General features: G+C 33.9%; 1 pseudogene; it reads right to left on the bottom strand.

The window, feature by feature from the left end:
• Positions 1-1,941: 1,941 nt before the first annotated feature.
• Positions 1,942-8,266, bottom strand: part of LOC103728137 — a 24,653-nt pseudogene continuing 18,328 nt past the window's right edge.

The raw sequence follows: 8,266 nt of genomic DNA, 5'->3' as shown, positions 1-8,266 counted from the left end.
ACTACAGATTTAACATATTTAGTAACACACTCCAGAGCAAGAGTACATCTCTATCACAAGTGGGTGCAAGTTTCTAGGTTCACAGTTGAGTTAATAGAGTTACACAATATTGAACTCAGTATAAGCCCTATAAGGACATAAAACTGAGTTTTTTTTTTAACCTTTTCTAAGATAAATCATATTTTTTTTATTCTTATTCTTTTATGAAGTTAGTTAAAGAGCTGGCGCAGCCGTTAAAGGCGCAGGCTCACAACCAAAAAGTATTATGATTTTTAAGTAATGTACTTTCTTAGCCATTGAGAATTTCCTCTGATGTCTAATTTTTATCTCTGCATGAAGATTAATGCCCAGTTTATTTTATTTATTTAGGTTGTATTTGGAGACAGAGTCTTTCTCTGTAGCTCAGGCTAGTCTGAAATTTATGATTCTCTTCCATTAGCTTCCCCTGTGCTGGGATTACATGCACGTGCAATTTTTAAATGATCAGAGTTTGGATTTGAAAGTTAAACTATTAGGTAGTTTTCAAAACTTTTATTTTGAATGAAGAAATTTAGTTGGGTAATATTTTTGAATGTTTGATATGATCATACAATTTTTCTTTTTAAATGATTGATGCACCCAAGTACAGAAGTTTTTCTAATATTAAATCATCTTTTGGTTTGTTAATGTTTCATGATTTCATGTAGCTTCTTCCCTTCAGATGTTTAAAAAGTTGTTAAAATCTTGCAATAGGGAAGGGTTTTCCTCTAATACAACTCTCTTTTCTCTTCTCAGAAAAATACCATTTCAATACTAATAGCTTAATTTACATAGTATTAGGTAGCGTATACATTCTATTGAGGTTTTACATGCAGATATATAATTAATTTCTGAATCTAATTCTGATCAGTGTTATACAGTGTTTTTATTATATTAAGTCCCCATATTATCATGTGCACATGATATTGAATGGTCATTGTTGATATAATTGTGTCATGTTAGTATTTTCTTTGAGAGTATAAAAATTCTTTAACTTACTTGACAAATATTTATTGAATATCTACTGCAGATGAAGTTCTGGTCTAGATGCAAAGGATGTAGCAGTGAAAAAAACCTACCCCTGATGTAGTGGCCATTGTGGTGATACCACATTATGGTCCCAGATAGACATTGAACTTTATTGCGATGTTCTACAATTTATAGGAAAAAGCAGTCTTGCTAATCATTTCATGTGTAGGACTGACCCTCCGAGCCACTTTTAATCAGTAATAAAACAAGTCTGACCTTCTCACCCCTTTAGACCACTTTTCATTAGAAATTACTTCCATACTCCCTTTTGATTTCAGTTGTGTAAACAGAAAGTATTAATTCTTAATTATGAGTTACAAATAATTCCAATATACAGTTACAACTTTTAATAATTTGCTATTATTTTTTATACTTTAAAATTTTTTAATAACTACAGATTAGAAGCTTTTCACTACAGCTTTAACATATTCAGTAACACACTCCAGAGCAACAGTACATCTCTTTCACAAGTGGGTGCAAGTTTCTAGGTTCACAGTTGAATTAATATAGTTATATATTATTGAACTCAGTATAAGCCCTGAAAATTTCATGAAATAATTTGCTATTCTATATGTATAAATGTTTCACAAATGCCTTTATGAATTTTGATTTTTGTTAATATGCCAAGTGAATTTGTAGCATACTCTGAAAATGGAACAGATATCTTTTTTCATAACAAATAAAACAGTTAAGGAATTGATTGAGGAAACATTCATCTTGATTTTTATATAGCAATACAATTGGTATTAATTCACTCTGGAAATTTTCAACTTTGAATATTTACTTTTATATTACAGAGTTACATAAAAATTAATTATAAAAAAGCACTTAGCAAATATATACAAGATTGAATTTTAGTTCTAGTATAATTTCTAGATCAAAATATAGTTAAAATCATAGCCAACCCCCAATTGCCAAACTGATTGCAGAAACCTTAGTACTCAGAACAGATATGCTGTGTTCTAGAGAAATAAACACAGCCTGTGCAATGTTAGAGACTTTTGAGGTGAGACTGGCTTCATTGTTGGCTTGAATTACAATGTAGAACCTGGTGCCATGTCCAGGTTAAAGCTTTCTGGTTTGAATTCAAAAGTCTCTTTTGAGCTGGCATCTTTGGGTATCAGACCAGAAGTATTCACTAAAGTAGCATTGTTAAAATCTTCTTGAAGATTCAGAAAATTCTTACGTGTTCTGATAACTATCAGCTGGAAAACAAATAGATGCTTCATGTACATTAAAATCACTAGGATGATTTTCTGCTATGACACTGCCTTAAGTTTAGGAGTTTATCAGCAATGTATACCAAAGTTTAGTTATAGAAATCACAAATAAAGCTTTTGTCTGGTTATCACATCTTATTTATTTTAAAGACAAATATATGAAGTTTTCTTTAAATGTAGTTATCTAATAACAGAAAAACGTAATACAATATCTTAAATACCACCTCCATTCAGAATTTAGATTTCCTTTTAGAAAGGTGTATAAAGAGCTGAATATACTTTTTAATTTAGAACAGGGCTCACATAATGCTCATTTATAGTAAAGAAATTAAATATTTTACATCTATATTAGTTTTTATTAAGTTGAAAGAAGGAGTAATGGGGTGGGCAGTACAAGAGAAGACAGAGAAGAGATCAGAAAGGGAGACAAAGGGGGTAGCGGAGTGTGCGCTAGCTAAAACAGTGCTCATAAGTGAGGCCAACCTTGACAAGTGTCCAGGTCTGCAGCTCTCCACTATCAATCTTTCTCACCTCCAGTTTTTAAAGTGTAAAACCGAGATTTAGTCACCCAGTTCGTTCACAAAAAGTTTTTGAGTGCCTGTATTCTAATAGTGGGATTTATAAATGATAACGCATGAGGTGAGTAGTGGTTTTAGAAGTATGAAATTAATGGATGTCTGAAATGTTAGCTTTGGTAACTATGATTTTATCAAGAAAAGAAAGATGCCCACCTAAGTGTTGCATTCCACACTGTTCTAAAAAAATCTTCCAGAGTCATTGATAGAAAAAAAATTGTTTTACATTCTGAAATGTCAGAATAAAATATATAATGTCTTTTTTTTTGGGTGTGAAGACTTTATTTTTTTATGCTTGAATGAAATGTGAAGGTATTTCAAATATGTGATAAAAACCTTATTTATTTATTTTTTCTTTTAGAGACAGGATCTCCCCATAACCCCAGCTGGCCTGGGACTTGCTAGGTAGACCAGACTGGCCTTGAAACTCACAGAGATCCACCTGCCTCTCCCTCTCAAAGGCATGCACCACTACGCCCAGCAACCAAAAACTTTAATTTTTATGTTTTATGTTTTCCCCTGGGCTAATTATTTTATTTTTGAGACAAGGTCTTCCTGCAGCCCCAGCTGGCCTGGAACTTGCTTTGTAGACCAGGCTGGACTCAATCTCACAGAGACCAACCAGTTTCTGCCTCTGGAGTGCTGGGATTAAAGGTGTGTGACATCAGCCTGGCTTCCTCCAGCCTAATTTAGCCTTTCCATTTAGTTTCTCCAGTCATGACCTTTATCATCCACTCCATAATTCTCCACACAATCCTTGTGGATCTCTCTCTCTCTCTCTCATTTTCTGTTTCCTTTTGTGTCTTTTGTACTTAATTGGCTACTAAGAGTAGAGATAATCTCTAGAAACCTGACAGTATTTCAAAAGTCAATAATAAATGAATAAAATTGTGCAAAAATTTTTCTCCTGACAGTATTTGAAAAGTCAATAATAAATGAATAAAATTGGGCAAAAATTTTTCTTGTTAGGGACCAAAGAATGTAACAGAAAGTTGATAATGTTCTCAAAGTAATTTCAAAGTAGTTAGTGTTCTCAAAGTAGTTCAAAGAGACAGTTTTATGCAACAGAATCTGAAAAGACTGGTTTCGAATTTTAAGTTTAGTAAGTATAGAAAATTTGAAAAGTCAATAATAAATGAATAAAATTGGGCAAAAATTTTTCTTGTTAGGGACCAAAGAATGTAACAGAAAGTTGATAATGTTCTCAAAGTAATTTCAAAGTAGTTAGTGTTCTCAAAGTAGTTCAAAGAGACAGTTTTATGCAACAGAATCTGAAAAGACTGGTTTCGAATTTTAAGTTTAGTAAGTATAGAAATAACTCCGACTTATTCCATCTCTCTGGGAGTCAGTTTTCACAGCTGGAAAGAAATGAATAATGGCCTATAGTAGACAGGTCATAAATGCTACTAATAAGTGAAACGCTCGAAAAGCCTTAGCAAATAAAAGCAAATGGATTTTAGTTCAGAATATTTTAAAAGATATAATCAAAATTACCTTTTCCTTTATCGAGGACATTGCCAGGGGCAGTCCATGTAAGTTGAATATGCTCTCCATTAAACTTGGCCTCAGTCTGTAATTTTACTGGGTGGGAGCATAAGAGTGTGGTTACCATTAGGGGGCGCTCCAGATACAGTAAACGACCCTCCAGAGGTTAGTCTGCTGAAGTCTTCCAGTTTAACTTCTGCCTCTTCTTGGACTTCAGGTCTTTGTGGCTTCAGTATAATTTTACCTATAACCCCCCTCCCAGATATTTGTGACTGCCTATATTGCGTATTTATTTATTTATTTATTTATTGAGACAGGGTCTTTCTATAGCCCCAGCTGACCTGGAACTTGCCACATAGACCAGGCTAGCCTTGAACTCACAGAGATCTGCCTGCCTCTGTCTCCTGAGTGCTGGGATTAAAGTCATGCACCACCACACTTGGCCCATATTGTGTATTCTTTATTTTAACTTTATTCTTTTTAAAATTAATTAATTTTTTGAGACAGGGTTTCACTATCCCTGGCTGGGCTGGAATTAGCTACAGAGATCTATCTACCTTTTCCCCCCAACCCTCAGGATCTCTTTTCTCCCTTCTCTTTTCTTTATCTTGTAAGCTGATTTCACATCCGTACAATGTGGATCGACAGCAGACATTAAATAGTGAAGCTTTTAGTGAAAGTGTGTTTTAACATTATTTGAAATAGTTAAGGAGACCCTGCGCTAGGTTAAAACTCTTTTTTAAAAAAATTTTTATTTATTATTTTTATTTTATGTGTATGCATGTATTGCCTGCATTGTAGGTAAGTGCACCTGTGTTGTGCAGTGCCTGCGGAGGTCAGAAGAGGATGTCGGATCCCCTGGGACTGGAGTTATGGACAGTTGTTAGCTGCCATGTGGGTGCAGGGATTCAAACCTGGGTCTTCTTCAAGAACAACTAGTGTTCTTAACCTCTGAGCCATCTCTCCAGCCCCAAAACTAACTCTGTCTATTACTTGCCTCTAAATTCTTTGAGGACAGGATTGTGTTTTCTTTTAAATATTTTTATTGATTTTTCTCAGATTTCATACAATATATTTTAATGATATTCAGACCCCTCCCCCATCTTTACTCCCCCAACCCCCTGACTTCATGTTCTCTATTATCAGTTTTCTTTTTAAAAGGTCTATGGAGTCTAAGAATTGTGTTTCATTCATCTTTGTATCTCTAACATTTAGCACATAGCTTGCTCCATGAGCTCAGTAAATATTTTTCATTATAAATGAAATGAATTGAGGAAGATGTTAAAATATGTTGAAACATAGTCTATGCTAGGTCCACTAACATGAATATTATTTTTAAACACACAGATGATTGTATAATTATATACTTGGATTTTTCATGTACATTCTATTTTTAGTATTTGTCTTTTTCAATCTACCTAAACAAGTAATACTTTTTATTTTAATGATACCACTTTTAATATAGCCAGGTATATATAAAGACTTCTTCTTTTTTCTTAAACTTAGTATAGCTGTGTTTTTTCTTGCCCAGACATTCATTTTTAAGCCATATCTACTTTAACATTTTTCCTTTATATGAAACACAAGAATTAGTCATCTAGCAAGTAAAAAGGAAAATCAAAACCATTCATGAACAGTAGTGATATGAGTAATTTGTCAGACTATAGCATGGTTTAAACTATACTATTTTGATTCAAAGCTTGGCTTGGCTACATGCTAACACTGTTGTTTTGGAAAATTCAGAGTAGGCATTCAGTTAATATTAACTGTCATGATTTTATAAAAGAATTATCCAGAAGACTCTTAGACATGACAAATACATTTAGCAAAGTAGAAAGATATAAAATTAATATACAAAAATTATCAGTCAACTTTCGTGCAATGGCAATATCATAGCCAAAGAGGTTTATCTGAGGTGGGATTATTGCTGATTAAAAAATCTGCAGCTTTCCTGTATACCAATAATGAACATGCTGAGAAAGAAATCAGAAAACAATACCATTCTTAACAGTTTCAAAAAATACCCAAGAATAACCACAACAAAGGAAGTGAAAGATATCTTCAGTGGAAGATTTAAAACATCAGAGAAGGAAACTGACAAAGCTACTACAAGATTGAAAGACCTCCCATGCTCATAGATGAGAAGAATTAATATCATGAAAATAGCTGTATAGTCAAAAGCACAGGATCAGTGAAATTCCAATAAAAATTCCAATATCCTTCTCCACAAGACTAGAAAAGTAAATCCTATAATTCACATGGAAGCACAAAAGAACCTGAATAGCCAAAGCAATCTTGAGTGAAAAGAACAATACTGTGGAATCATCATACCTGATTTCAAGTTATACTATGGAATCACAGTGACAGAAGTAGCATGGTACTGGCACAAGAACACACATGCAGGCCAATGGAATGGAATGGAGCACCTAGAATTAAATCCTCATACTACACCCATATGATTTTTTACAACGATGCCAAACAGACACCTCAGAGAAAAGATAGCCTCTTCAGCAAATGATGCTGGGAAAATCAACATGTAAAAGAATGAAACTGGACTTCTGGCTTTCACTCTGTATGAGAATCAACTCCAACTAGATCATGATTTAGTGTAAGACCTGAAACTCTAAATCTGTTGGAAGAAAACACTTAATAGGCATAGACTTTTGAAAAGGATACCAATAGCTCAGGCAACTTGACTAATAATATGACCAAGCGAAGAAATAGCTTGACACATGGAAGAAAAATATTTTCTAGCTATTCATATAACAGAGGATAAAGATTTAGAATATATGAATAACTCAAAATGATCAAAACAAATACATTCTTGAGACAGTTCTCAAGAGATGAAGTATAAATGGCCAATGAACATATGAAAAAGTGTTCACTGTCTGAAGCCATCAGGGAAATGCAAATAAAAAATACCTTGAGATTCCATTTCACACCCTCTCACCCCAGTCAGAATGTCTATCACTATGAAAGCAATAACAAATGCTGTGTGTGTGTGTGTGTGTGTGTGTGTGTGTGTGTGTGTGTGTGTAAAGTCTTATACACCACTGTTGGGAAAGTAAATTAGTTCAGCCACTATGGAAATCAGTATGAAGGTTCCTCAAAAAATTAAAAATGTAACTACTATGTGACCTAGCTATAACACTCCTAAGTATGTAACCCAAGGGAGTTTACTTGAACATCTATATTTACTGCAACACTATTCACAATAGCCAAGTTATAGAATCCACCCAGGTGTCTGTCAACAGATGAATGGATAAAGAAAATGTGGTACTTATACACAATGGAGTTTTATCCAGCATAAAGAAGAATGAAATTCTGTCATTTGCAGGAAAATGGATACAAGTGGAGATCATGTTGAGTCTGTAAGTCAGACTCAAAAAGATAAATATTACATATTTTCTCTAATTTGGGGATATTGGGTTTATATAGGTAAATAAAATTATATAGACATGACATCAAAGTAGGAGTAAAACTAGGGTCATGAAGGGCACTAGTGGGAGGGGCAAGGGAGAGAAAGGAGAAGGGTTAGAAGGGGAATATGGTCAAAATATGTGATACATTTATATGGAACTGTCTTTATGAAACTCATCACACATATATACAATTAATATATTAAAAAGGAACTTAGCAAAATAAGGAAAATATAACTATCTAGAGAAAGCATATGCAAAACAATGACAGCAAAAATGGAGAAAACTTGTACTCTTAAGTTCCACGGGAAACATAAAATTATTCTTGCAGAAGACCCGGGTTCAAATCCCAGCACCCACATGGCAGCTAACAACTGTCCATAACTCCAGTTTCAGGGAATCTGATGACCTCTTCTCATCTCTGTGGGCACTGCATGCCCGTAATGCACTTACATGCACGCAGGCAAAACAGACAGAGAAAAAAAGAAAGAAAGAAGAAAGAAAGAAAGAAAGAAAGAAA

The sequence above is a fragment of the Nannospalax galili genome, unplaced genomic scaffold (genome assembly GCF_000622305.1).
Source record: "Nannospalax galili isolate Female #2095 unplaced genomic scaffold, S.galili_v1.0 scaffold9, whole genome shotgun sequence".
NCBI classification, from domain to species: Eukaryota; Metazoa; Chordata; class Mammalia; order Rodentia; family Spalacidae; genus Nannospalax; species Nannospalax galili.
This window is presented reverse-complemented; position numbering and strand designations above follow the sequence as displayed.